This window comes from Alosa sapidissima, chromosome 15, assembly GCF_018492685.1.
Source record: "Alosa sapidissima isolate fAloSap1 chromosome 15, fAloSap1.pri, whole genome shotgun sequence".
NCBI classification, from domain to species: Eukaryota; Metazoa; Chordata; class Actinopteri; order Clupeiformes; family Clupeidae; genus Alosa; species Alosa sapidissima.
In genome coordinates, this window is record NC_055971.1 from 2044758 (window position 1) to 2059630 (window position 14873).

General features: G+C 42.8%; 1 protein-coding gene across 1 annotated transcript in view; it reads left to right on the forward strand.

The window, feature by feature from the left end:
- LOC121683381 (protein furry homolog) overlaps positions 1-14873 on the forward strand; it is a 227594-nt gene that overhangs the window by 38642 nt on the left and 174079 nt on the right. The gene's annotated exons all lie outside the window — the stretch shown is intronic.

A 14873-nucleotide genomic window follows, 5' to 3' on the forward strand; every position in this document is an offset into this window, starting at 1 on the left:
TACTCAAGAGTCAGTAAACCAAGTAGGCCTTAATTAACTTACTTTCATAGCCTAGGCAGGTTATCAACACCAGGTTGAGAGATGCAAGTAAAGCAGATCATTATCGTTAGCCTTCTAATTATTGTCATCAAAACATGACGAGGAGTGAACAAGTTATAGGGCAGTCTCTGGTGTCTGCAGAAGTGAGTGTGGCATCTGACTCAATATTCTGCGCGAGGGACTGTTGTGGTAGGTGAAATTGCACGGGGAAACCATGATGATTGGTCAAATTTGCGAAAAAGTTGCAGTGTTTGGACAAAATTGCGAGGTCGCCCAGAATTCACGAGGATTTGCTGAATTTGCGTTAATTGTTGCGATCGCAACATCGCGAATTCCTGGAGGGACTGCCTAATTTTAATGTTAAAATTAATGTAGCTCAAGTTATACTGAAATGATTAAGCTAGGGCACCGAAGCCAGCGACCCTCAGGGCCAAGATGGTGGCCAAATCCAATATGGCCACTGCCCGAAAAGGGTTCTACAACTTTTGAACCACATGTGCTACAAATACAAACATGATATCTTTTTTAACTTAATTGATCATGGGAAACACATAGGAATGTTTATATTTATGACCCAGTACATCTGAACCACTTAATCCTCCAATTCCAATATGGCCGCTGTCCAAAAAAGCAGTTTTGACTGTAGTTACACCCCATTGTTTGCACCAATTTATCTACAAGCCCCGAATTTGGCACGGATGCAGCTGACTGCATACTGAAATGATTTAGCCAGGGTGCCCACTAGTGATCTCTGACACCAAGATGGCAGCACCTCAAAAATCCGCCACCTGAAAAGGGATTTGACTGCATATTTTGAACCAGATGAGATGAGATACAAATGTATAGTTGATACAGGGGGAGAATAAGTATTTGAACCCATGCTAAAGTTGACTAAAAAGAGGAATATAAAATGATCTGTTCGAAATTGATCTTAATGCCTTCATTTAAAAAATGAGTAAAAATCCAACCTTTAAGAACACCAATTTTCTTAGTGAATGAACAATGTATCATAAATAAATACATGTTCTTCCTTAAATTACAGGGGCAATAAGTATTTGACCCCTATGTTAAATTCCCATAGAGGCAGACAGATTTTTTATTTTTAAAGGCCACTTATTTCTAGCCTGGCTAATGCCAGACCTCACCTCATCTCATTGAGATGGGGTCTGGGAACTACAAGTTCATTTTCTCGTATTTAAAACGTGGTTTACTAATGCCCAGAACCGTTTATTGGGCGCTACAACTGCTATCAAATGCGTCTGTAAGTAGCTCATAACCGCTTGGGTGTGTCGTCATCGTCTTGCTGTCCCCCCTCCGTTCTGTGATTGGTTCCTTCGTTGAGGTGAAAACGAAGTCCATAGAATCCAGGCTGCCTAGCAGCGTGAATAAAATCACGCGCATAAGGCAGCATGGGAAAACCCAGGCTAGGTGAATAACTGCTCATCATGAGATGTACTTCGTAATATCTTCCAATTATGTTTCCCATTGTAATTATAGTGCAATTTGTAATGTTTTGCATGGACATGCGCTGGTGCATTCATGGATGATAGATGGATGAAAAAAGGGTGCCTAAAGGAGGGTCAACAGGGAAGTCGCATCGACAGCTACTTTCTGAGAAGCAGGCCGAGTCAGTCGACAGAAGTTCAGCAGCAGGACCACACACCACAGTCTGCAGGACATCAACACCCCTGCCCCAGAGGAGGAAGAACAAGGCACAAGAGGGCAACCTAAACCCAACCCATCACGACCAACAGCAGAGAAGAAGATCCAGGGGCGAAGGCCTTTAGTCAAGTGGCCAAAGGCCTGCAACAAGACGATGTGGAAGCAGGCAAACACTGATCTTTGCAACATACTGGAAGGGATCAGAGGCATGAACCATGAAGAAGTTGGAAAGAATGGGCGATCTCATCTATGCCTACGGGGTGGAACGATTCGGAGTGGTCGAAGGCAAACGAGCTACTCCTTCAATCCCGACCAAGTCCAGAAGGCAGACAGAGATAGACCGCCTAGTCAGGGAGAGGAGGCAGCTGAAGAAGCAATGGAGGAAGGCCACAGAGGGGGAGAAGGAGGGTACAGTGGGTCCCCGTTAAGTTTGGACGGGTTCCTTCAGGAATCACGCACCCCATTTTCTCAGCAGAAATGGCACAAACTGCAGTTGACAAACAACCACAAGGTGTCACTTTGGAGTTCTGCCACTACTATTTTTGATACGACTTGACTTACTGCTTCCATGATGCATTTTCCAAGTCAGTAGAACAATCAGAGAAAGCTGAGCCATTACCAAACATATATGATAATACAATAGTGTGAGTTTATATATCTTATACCCTATTTGTCACGGTTACTTATAGATTTGATAGTGTAACGATAAACGCATGAGACTTTCAGCGGGGGCACGGGAACTTGATCACGGTAGTTTAAGCTTACACTTGACAAAACATTCTAATATGAAAATGTAGATGCAATTGTTGTAAGATGGTGCAGCTCCTTTAAGAAAGCACCGTGTGCAGGGATGGAGAGAGAGAAAGCGAGAGGGGATATTAGAACTTAGATGCGTGTGGAAAGTGCTGTTGAGACTGGAGCGAGTCATATTCAAAATAATGCAAAAAATAAATCCGCAGATAAAACCAATTATCCTCATTCATTGCAACCGCAGCATGCCTGCTTGCCGACGTTCAAACGAAAAATATATCAAAGCACCTTTTGCGTTTGAATGTAGCACGAATTTAAACAGCTTGACAAATGATTTAGCTAATTGATTATAGCCTGTACAGCAATTGTTGAACATTTACCTGTACAAGTACATTGTTAGCCTACAGACCAATTTCCATAGTGCACATCTTATCAACAGTTTGAATGTCGTGTGTTTCTGCATTGACAAATACCGTTCAGCACAATGATTCATGCCCAATTAATTTCCCCTGTTAAAGTGTTCGCCTTTGTTACACTATTTGGTTTCATGATGTAGCCTATGATAAACACCATATGGCCAAATACTCAGCTAATGTTATAGGCTATACAATTTCCCCTCTTAAAGACAAGCTGGTGTAGCTTATTAGACTAGGCTACTATTAAAATGCACCGACGGTAGCCTTGGCTATGTGTAAAGTAAGCTATCGCATGATTTCATGCACGTAAGTTCATGCATCTGTCAAGTTCGTACAGGGCCTCGCACCCCCTTGCGACGGCCCTGCAGCTCCTCCTAAGACAGCGAGGAAAAAGTAAAAATACGCGATAAACCCGGGAAAAGTTGACAGGTTTGTTTCGGTCCCAGTGATTATTTGTGAAATTGTGCAAACGACAGCCTTTTCAAGGCATTTCAAGGAAGGAGTCGTAGCATGCAAGCTCCCAAATTGACCCAGTAGACAGAAGGCATCAATAGCCTAAATTGTTGGGACTGGGGAGGGTCATGCGTTTTTTCTCAATCACTTTGGAGTGTCATAGAAAAATGTCTTGCTGGCGAGGGAGGGTCACGTCTTTTTTGACTAACGCCCCTTAAATAAATAACAAACAGTCCCTAATTGATTATAGCCTGTAGGCCTACACCAGCAATTGTTGAACATATACCTGTACAGGACATTGACAGTAGCCCAGCCTAACAAGCAGATGTTGCAAAAAAGATGCAATTAATCAGAAATAAATAATGTAATCTGCATCGCTTTATTTAACAAACTGCAAGCAACAAGAGGGTTGAGTTCGCTGTGAGGCCAAACCCAAGAGCAGAGCCTATCTGCTAAGGCACTCGATAGGCTATAACGAGCTGTGTGCGCCTGGAAAGACAATAAGATGCTTTCTGAATAGCACAGCGAAGACGGCTCTGGTCATCCCATACCCTCCCCCCATTTCCTGTAGCCTACCTTTGCCGTTTTGGGACATTAAGCTTTTTCACGTTAAGCCCCCCTCCCCCACCCCCTTCTTTCACAAGCAGGGGGGGAGCGCGGGGCACAAAGTAACACTTTTTGGTAGACAAAGGAGGGTTCTCCGCGCTTCTGTCGTTTGGCCACAATCCGGTGCAACCAGGCCAGGACAGATATTTTAGAGCAGGGGTGTCAAACTCATTTTCATAGAGCGCCACATCATTGAATTTATAGGTTACTGAGGGCCACATAATCGGCGAACATGTGCATGGTGCAACCATGAAATCGGTATTGCAGTATGGCTTATTCAAAATTGGTGTGTAATGGTAACCACTTTAAAACAGTGTGGCTGAAATAAAAAACAAACAGCCTACAACAGTAACATTTTCAAATGCAACTTCTAGGCCTACAGTATTAGTTAACAACTGATCAATATGCATTCATGGTCTGACATTGATGAGAAGAAACTGCAGTCAATAATGTGCATAACAATGTCCATAACACATATCACCACTAAAATTAACTGTGGCTAAGAAAGGTACTGTGTGTGTGTGTGTGTGTGTGTGAGAGAGAGAGAGAGAGAGCTATGGTACGTACACCCACCCACCCCCACCCCCGCAAAAACAAATTCACGCGTGTACAATATTTGTCCGTTTCCCGGTTTTAGGTCCGTGCATTGCAAAAAAAGTAGCCTACATAGCATAACAATATCCACATGCAATAATACAACAACAACGTCTACGATGACCTATTAATTTGGACAAATTGATACAGCCCTATAGCTAAAGTTACCTTTAGTTTTGTTCTAGCGTACCGTGACGTCTGGCTTTAAACAGCTGTAATCTAACGTTCTGACAAGCACACCAATTGCCTACCTTGTTCTTGCCCATCTGGAATAACTCCTCTAGCTTTGCTGTCTCCATCCTTTCTGTTTTCGTTGTTTAAACTTGTGATATCCATAACTAGTGAATTAGCCCAACATTGTGTGCTGATAACCATATATAGATAGCCGAGTAAAAGAAAACAACAAGTAGCCTAGTTATGTGCCTGCGTGCGTATTCTGTCTTTAAAGTTTAATAATGTTCTGCACCTTTTACTAAAGAATAAAGAAAATTAAGAAGACATCTGAGCTGCACCGGCGTCTCTCCTTCTCTCTAACACTTTTTGGCTTTGGCACAGACGTGTGTCGAAAATTGACTTTATTTTCCATACGGAGAAATAACATATGCAGAGTCTACCAAGGTCAATCTTGCCAAAAAAGCCCTCAAACCTGAAAACACATGAGGCAAAAGTGCAAAAAATCACAAAACTAACTAAACTAACACGCGCATATTTTTGTATTGCAATCATTGTAGCCTACAGTTGTAACAGCGCGTAACAGTCGTTTTACTCCCCGTATGCGCTCATTACAAAGAACGTTTAACGTGTCCCAAAAACAGCTATCAATTAATCACCAAACGTCTTATAAACAAGTATTGCCAGGAGCAACACCTTGCAAAAAATGATAACAATAGGCCTAGGCCTTTATATGGCTCTGCTCCTGCCTAGATTCAAACTCAGAACTGCCTGAAAGTTGCAGACCTGTTCTGGATATACGTGCATTAACCCACTCGACCGTCAGACAACGCTATCTGCTTCGAGTAGCCTATTGGGTAGGAATGTAGCCTACACTGGTTGCTGTGGCACAGTCTTGAGTGACCGAATTCGTTTTCCTTTGTCATATGAATGCTGTCATTTTGTTAACATTACTGTTAAGGAGATGCTGTAGGCAAAGGCTATATTTCAACCTCGTTAGTGTAGTAAAAAAAAATCAGAACTATTCACAAGGTTTCTGGGCAGCATATTTATGTTCTGTAGCAAGCGAACTTCTCATGACTACCGACAAAGTAGCCTACTGCCAGCTGACGAAGCTCTCATTTTAAAACATTACTGAGAGACAGGCACTGTACAATCAAGAAATCTTGCCACTGAATCCAAAACTATGTTAAACATTATGTACGAAGCTTAGGCTACAGTGGACTAGCATGTTGCAGGGGCTGCTAAAAACACAGAGAAACACTGAAAACTCGGCCAATCACAGCCCTTGCTGTCGAATGCGCCGTCCGGTTCGACCGTGGAACGCCACAGCAGACTATGCTGCCCCCAAGCGGCTGCAGTTGGACTTACATTTCACCCAGCTGCGTGAATCACCTTGATCGTGAATGAAGTGTCAATTTTTAACTGGGACCCACTGTATAAACCTGCTGCAGGAAGAGATTCGGAGCAGGCTTGCAACACTGAGGAGAGCTGAAAACCTCCTGAGGAAGTGCAGAAGGAAGGAGCAAACAAGATCACGCTTCTACAAAGATCCTTTCAAATTTGTGAAGAGTCTCTTCACACAGGAGAAGAGCGGAAGTCTCTCAGTGTCAAAGGCCGACCTGGAAGAACACCTGAAAAATTCCTGCACACATGACCGACACAAGGAAAAAGTTACGCTCCCACCTGACATGCCACCAGTCAATCCACCAGAGCACGAGCTGGATATCAGTCCACCCAGGTTGAGTGAGGTAAAACAAACTGTGCGTAGAGCAAGGGCCGCATCATCTCCAGGTCCCAACGGAGTTCCATACAGGCTCTATAAAAACGCACCAGATGTCCTGATGTCTGGAGACTGATGAGAGTTGTGTGGCAAAAGAAGGAGATACCAACATCCTGGCGGAGAGCCGGAGGGATCCTTATCCCTTAGGAAAAGGACTCATCAGAGATCGGGCAGTTCTGTCAGATCAGCCTTCTAAACGTGGAGGGAAAAATCTTCAGCGTGGTTGCTCACAGGCTGGCAGGATACCTGCAAAGAAACAACCTGATTGACACGTCAGAAAGCAGGCATCTCAGGCTTCTCCGGGTGTGTAGAACATGCTAGTGTCATCCGGCATCAGATCCAGGTCGCCAAAAAGGAGGGAACAGATCTTCACGTGGTGTTCCTGGATCTCGCGAATGCCTTTGGCTCAGTCCCTCACAACCTCTTGTGGGCAGCCTTTGACTACTTCAGAATCCCAGCAGCTATCACAACCCTTGTCAAGGCCTACTTCCAGCACGTCCAACTCTGCGTGACAACAGCAGAGTACACAACAGCTTGGCAACACCTGGAAGTGGGAATCATGGCCGGCTGCACCATCTCCCCGCTGACCTTCACCCTGGCCATGGAGGTCATCATTCGGGCCGCTATATGGACAGTTGGCGGACAAGCGAGTAAGACCTGGGCTGAGGCTGCCACGGGTCAGAGCCTACATGGATGACCTCACAACTCTCACTACGACCAAGGTACGGCTATTAAGAAAGCTCCAGGAAAACATTGAGCGGGCTCGCATGAAGATCAAGCCAAGCAAGTCCAGAAGCATCTCCATCATCAAGGGGAAGCTGTCAGACCACCGCTTCCACATTGGCGAGGAACCCATCCCAACTGTCTCCGAGAAGCCAGTGAAAAGCCTAGGTCGTTGGTATGATGCCTCCCTTAAAGACAAAGAGCAAGTAGAGCAGCTCAGGAAGGAGGTAGCCAGCGGCCTGGAGAACATCGACAGAACCTTGCTTCCTGGCAAGCTGAAGCTCTGGTGCATGCAGTATGGACTACTTCCACATCTCCTGTGGCCACTAACCCTTTATGAAGTCCCGCTTTTAAAGGTGGAAAAGCTGGAGAGACTGGTCAGCTCATATGTAAGGAAGTGGCTTGGCTTTCCCAGGTGCCTAAGCAGTATTGGACTTTACGGCAAAGGGATGTTACACCTGCCCATTTCCAGTCTAGCAGAGGAGTACAAGTGCGCTAAAGTCAGGCTGGAGATGATGTTACTGGATTCAAGCGATTCAGTTGTAGCCCAAGCTGCCCCCATCCTGGCCACTGGGGGGAAGTGGGCCCCGTTGGCTGCAACTGAGCAGGCAAAGGCAGCACTCAGACACAATGACATTGTGGGCCGAGTGCAGGAGGGGAGGAGTGGTCTTGGACTTGGGGCCAGTACACCAGTGTGGAACAAGGCTTCTCCATCTCAGAGACGCAAGCTGGCCACCTCAACATCCAGGCTACTCAGGGAGATGGGAGTGCGAGGGAAGGCCCATCGGCAGACAGTCAAAGAACTCTCTGTGGCTGCTGAAAAGGGAAGCCAGTGGCTGTGGACGAAGAGAAAAGACTCAGCCTGGGCCTTCAAGTGAGTTGATGGCATCTAGGGAGTGAACCTGGGACGCTGGGATTCACTGCTGAACCCTCTGGAGGTGTCGTGGGCTTATCAGCGAAACACCAAAGAAGGAGGGTGCCCACTTGACAACCCAAAGGGTGCCATCACTCAATTGACAATCCCACGGAGTCTCGTCGGTGCCTCAAGTAATCATTAAGGGATATCAACACCAAGTCCTATACAACAGATCATAGAAGGATGGTGCGTTGTGCACCTGCCAATATGACTGTTGACAATGCACTCTTAAAATAACATATACAGTACCCCCCAGAATTATTGGCACCCCATGCTAAAGTTCACTAAAATCTGGTATATATAAATACCAGATTTATATATAAATAATCTGTTGGTGATTTGTAATCTCATAATGAAAACAAATCAGAAAAATCCAACCTTGAAGGGAAGCAAATTTGTTTTGAGAAAAAGGAAAATATCATAAAGAAATCATTTTTTTTAACAAAAACACGTTGCTCACAATTATTGGCACCCCTGCTTATAATACCTTCTTAAGCCTCCCTTTTCTAATAAAACAGCTTGTAATATTCACCTATGACATCCCATAAAGTTGGAGAATACAAAGCAAGAGATTTAAGACTGTTGGTCTTTACAAAATCTCCCCAGATCGTCCAGATTCCTAGGTCCACACTTGTGCATTCTCCTCTTTGACTCACCCCACGGTTTTTCTATGGAGTTTAGATCAGGGGACTGAAGCTTGAATTTGTGTTCAGTAAACAATATTTGTTTTGATTTGGACGTTTGTTGTGCATTGACCTAATGAATGATCCAATCATGACCAACGTTTAGTAAATTGGCAGAGACTGACAGATTTCCTTTAAAAATGTTCAGGTTTTTCATGTTGTTCGTGATACCATGCACCTTAGTTAGATTCCCAAGGCCTTTGGGAATAAAAACAGCCCCACAATAGCACAGCCTCTCCACCTTAATTCTCATTAGGTATGGGGTTCTTTTCAGTATAGTCATTCTTCTATGTACGGCAAACACACCTAAAGTGTTTCTAGCCAAAGAGCACAATTTTCATGTCATCTGACAATAGACCACACTTCCAGACAAAATCACTGTACCATTCAGTAACTCCTACCGTTTACATTGGTAATTAAATTACTGGACAGGCGTTTACCTAGCATGCCCTCTAAATAAGCTATTAGCAGTGAGGTCACTTTTGAAGATTGTTTGGGGGACTTGGTGACCCCAAAATGACACCTTTGTTTGTAACTCTCCAATAGTGATCCTTATGGAATTTTTCCCTATCTTACCATCCTCTATACTGTACGTGGGGGCGAGATAACCATGGGTCTTTGTCCAAGCATGTTTGTTACATTTTCAGTTGAGTAGAACCTTTTAATCATCGTTTAACTGTAAATATAGGCATTTTCAACAAAGTACCTAGTTTTATAGACATTCACTGACTTACAAATGTCAACACACTTTCTTTTTATTTAAATTTAGTGTATTCTCTTGTCTTTCTGATGTTGAAAAATGACAAGAGGATTTAGCCTCTGTGTCACTTTATTTTCATACCTTAGTGAAAAACAAAGTAATGAACTACCTCCAGTGGCGCAAAAAGTGGGTATGCGCTATATGCGGCGCATAGGGGCGCAGCACCATGGGGGCGCCAAAAAGCGATGGTAAAAAAAATAAAATAATATATACAGTATATATATATTTGGTATTTTCTATATGTAGCTACTGCTGTGCGTTTCTAAATAATTTAAACATTTCCTCAATGTTATATAAAATTTTAGAGGACTAACAGGCTAGAGTAGGCGTCCTATCTCATAAGATTCCATCATAGAATTTTGACATAGAAGAGGGAGTGGGGGGGCGCCGTGAGCGCTGAGCGAGCAGGTACCTACGAGTAACGAGTTGCCGTCTATGGAAAAAGATGGATGCAGCAAAAAAAGCTTTCGGCGGCTAAAATAGAAAAAGAAAGAGGGAAACGGAGATGGCATGTCAAGGGATGCGACAGCAGTTAAATAAGTGGACGGTGAAAGGCAACAGGTAGGATTTAAAGTGATGATGTCTGTGCTTGGAGGCATGCAAATATTCATGTTAACAGACTAACTATCGTGTGTTAAGCATATGCCGATTGAAACATAGCCTAGGCTATTCCATTTAGATAGCTAGGTGGCTACCATGCTCATACTGCACTTTTAATGGCAAACTGCAAACAGAAATGTCACGCTAGCAACAACTCATTACATGTTTCCATATCCTAACAATGAAGGCTCCTTGTAATAACTTAATATTGTGTTGTCAATGTGGCGCAAACAAACAAGGCTAGAGTAGGCCTATCAGCCTTATTATGAGAACCGTTTAGACTCTCTTAAAGTGACAATGCACCATTTATTAATACTTCATCAAATTCAACATCAAATTGGCAGCATTTAAAAAAAAAAAAAAAAAAAAAAATATATATATATATATATATATATATATATATATATATATTTATACACACTAATGCACAGAAATAGTGTAAATTATTGGCCTTTTGTTTTGCTTTAGTTGTCTGTAGTGTTTTGTTTTTTTTTGGGGGGGGGGGGCAATATTGTTGTTGCATACCCCTCAAAAAATGTGTAGCTGCGCCCCTGACTACCTCTGAAAGTTCACAGACACTCTGATTAACTTAAATAAGTTGAAATTAGCTAGGGAAAAGCGTCTGTTAGGTTTTGTATGTAAGATTTTCTAGGGGGGGCAATAATTTTGAGCAACGTGTTTTCATTAAAAATATTTATTTCTTTATGAGATTTTCTTTTTTCTCAGAATACATTTTCTTACCTTCAAGGGTGAATTTTTCCTTGTTGTTTTCATTGTGAGAGTACAATGAATCATCAAAAGATCATTTTTTATGCCTGTTTTTAGTCAACATTACCAAAGGTGCCAATAATTCTGGAGGGTACTGTAAACAACTCGCCATAGACTTCTGACCAGGTTTCTCTTGGTCAGTAGCGTAATGCGATTTAGGTGGTGTACAATAGCGTTTTTTAGACAATGCACTTGGTCACTCCCTAAGTTGTTAATTGCCACACCCCTGGGCGCATTGTTAAAAAAATAAACGTGTGCAAAATAAGGAATTAAACTTTGCGCTGGGTGGAAAACGAGTTTAACGCCATGCGCCAGGGTGCAAAATACAGCCCTTGAACAAAACGAGTGAATGAATTAATAGTATAAACTCAAAAACAACTTTGGCATATGGCTATTCAACTATCTATAGCCTACATTCTTAGATTAAAAGGGTTCACTCCAAATTATTGTCTAGGTGTATAATATAGCCCACTGGCAAAGCATTATTGTCACTGAACAGCCTACCAAATGTGCATGACCCTTTATCAACATTAGGACATGTCTTTCATTAAAGAGTATAACTAAAAATGCCATTATCAAGGTGATAAGCTATGTATCCCAAAGACTTTGTATGGGAAGCGAACCTGTGAACACGCAAGAATATAATTCCATTCCCATGCCGTCTCGCTACATGTTACACCATCACAGAACGTAAATGATGCAGAGTAGCAAGATTCCTAGAACCACACGTGTCAAGTTGCAGATGGGTGTGGACGCTCACCTGGTAACCTGGATTACAGATTACCTGACCGAGCGACCACAGTTCGTCAGACTGAAGAACTGTCTCTCTGACACTGTGATCTGCAACACCGGAGCGCCACAGGGAACTGTGTTCTCTCCAGTCCTGTTCACCCTGTACACATCTGACTTCTGCTACAACACCGAGTCATGCCACATGCAGAAGTTTTCTGATGATACTGCAATTGTGGGGTGTATCAGGAACGGGCAGGAGGAGGAGTACAGGAGCCTGGTGGAGGACTTTGTGCAATGGTGCAAACTCAATCATCTTCAACTTAACACTTCAAAGACCAAGGAGATGGTGGTGGATTTCCGCAGGTCTAAGCCCACTCTGCTACCAGTCCACATTGATGGGGTCAATGTGGAGGTGGTTAGCACCTACAAGTATCTGGGTCTCCACCTGGACAATAAACTGGACTGGTCAGCCAACACTGATGCACTCTACAAGAAAGGGCAGAGCAGGCTGTACTTCCTGAGGAGGCTGCGGTCCTTCAATGTGTGCAGTAAGCTCCTCAGGATGTTCTACCAGTCTGTTGTTGCCAGCGTCCTCTTCTATGCAGTAGTATGCTGGGGAGGAAGCACAAGGAAGAAGGATGTGGGGCGAATTGACAGGCTGGTAAGGAAAGCTGGCTCTGTAGTGGGAGCTGAACTGGAGTGTATCACTTCACTATCTGACAAAAGGACCCTGAACAAACTGATCAACATCTTGGACAATGAGTGTCACCCACTCCACAGCACTATTGTTAAACAGAAGAGCCTGATCAGCTGGAGACTTCGCTCACTGCCTTGCACAACTGACAGACTGAGAAAGTCATTTGTTCCCAGGGCCATTGAACTGTTCAATGCCTCACTTAAGGGAAGAGGAGAGATAGACTTCTCTGCATAGTCTGTCTGCCTCTTCATCCCCTCCATGTTTGGTACTGTCTGTCCACTAGCCACTTGTACCACTGTCTTTATACCTCACTGTTTGCGTGCTATATTAGCACATTAGCACATATGCATAACCCCTCCCCCCCCTCCATGCCACAGCCGAACTGTGGCCACACTTATACATTTTCTTAAATAGTTAAATATATAGATATATAGACTTTACTTTACTTTATTTCTGCATTGTTGCACTGTTGACTTACTCATTTGCACTATCACCATGACCACTATCACCATTGCACTACCACCATGACACTCATTCACACAGAGCACCTTAGAGCACCTTACCATACCTTACTATGCACAGAGAATCACAGGCACAATCCCTGCCTCAGTCATTGCAAGTGCCTCTGATTTATTAATCACCACTATGTGGATACTGTTTTTAGAATTGATTTAGATTAAGTGTTAGTATAATTTGTATTTTTGTAATTTGTATTTTAGTATATTTTTATATATTGTATTAAGTGTTAGTATAATTTGTATTTTAGTATATTTAGCATATTCTTTATCTTCTACTGTCCTTACTGCTTAGTTGTGTTTTTATATTATATACTTTAATTACTCTTTCTGCTGTTAAAGAATGTGTTTGTGTTGTATGTATGCTGCTGAGACCTTGAATTTCCCCTGGGGATCAATAAAGTATCTATCTATCTATCTATCTATCTATCTAAGTTGATTAAGCAATAAACCCAGAGAGGCAGTAGGTTACACTGATTCTACAACAGCTAAGGGGTGTTGTTAGGCACCACGCGCAAGGCTACATGAAAAGACCAAACTACTAAAATCTACATATTTTATTTTCACTATTTCTATCTAGGCCTTCCTTATTTGGTGTACTGACTAGACATTATTGAACATATTAATCTGTATTTTAAGTAGGCTAAAGTTTTTTTTTGGGGGGGGGGGGGGGGGCTTCGTGATACCTCCCTGAAATTACTTTCGGTGAGTTGCACTGTTTTGAAAACGAACGTTAAGGGTTGTTTTATGACATGTTTGAGCGTGCCTATAGGCAGCCACTCTGATCAGTAAAAGGTGATTCAAAACGAGTCAGAAAAGTCGAGACAGGACCAATCGTCAAAATTTCGGTGTCCACCACTCGAGTTCATCCAAAACAAAACCAGAAAAGGGACTCAAAGTGCTAAGTACCGGAATTTTCCTTTAACTAATGTGCTGTGTGTCCCCGCTCCAGCCAGGGAGAATTGATCCCCTGCCACCCCTCCTCTTTGCCCTCTTGTCTCGGCCTAAGCACAGCCGTCTGCAAGGTGCGAACACTCCCTGGGCACGAATGAAACCGATTTTAATTAACGTAATTTACAAAGACATCGTAAAATGCTGACAGCTAATATTTTGTCACTAGAGACCTAAATCTGTCCTCTGTCAAATACAATCGCATTGTCAGCTCTGAACGAAACTATTCAGGAGTATTCAGCACACTCGAAGCAGAAGTTGAGTGTGCGTTATTTCAATCGTCCCTCCTGGTCGGGACATGAAATGAAACAGACATACAGTAGGAGACAAAACAAACTTACAGTTTTAGCTACAATATGTACACTTCCCACAACTTCAATAATTGACAGCATATGAATGGTAGCCTACTTCAAGTAGGTGTTATTTTAGATAGATTGCTGCTGTGCTGTCTTGGTGAATGTCCGTTAACAACGCATTGCCATCGTGAAGCGAGTAGGCTATCTTGCGGTTATGGAAATACCATGCACTATGCCATTTATATTGCTAGAATAATACATTTCCAATTATAATATTTTTCCAATTATATAATGTTTTCTAGTACAAAATGTTATTTCATTCTGTTTTTACCTGGGTAAGGCCACTGCACATCCAAATATGTAGGCCTCGGTGAAGCCACACAGTAGTAAATATACTGTACCTCTCCCAACTTTTTTTAAACATGTTGCTGCCATAAATTTCAAAATGGACATTTCTTTTCCATGAAATAGTAAAATATTTAATTTTCAACATCTGATATGCTGTCAATGTCCTTTTTGCAGTTAAATATGGGTTTTCAAAATTTGTAAATGTTCACATTCTGTTTTTATTTGCATTTTACATGTCCCAACTTTTTCTGATTTGGGGTTGCACTAGCCTGGCTAGCACCACCACTTCTCAATGAGACGTGGTCTGGGAACCAAACGTTCATTTTCTCGGATTTGAAAAAAATGCCCAGATCCGTTTATTGGGTGCCACGGATGTCTATCAAATGCGTCTCCAGGCTGCCTTAGCAGCG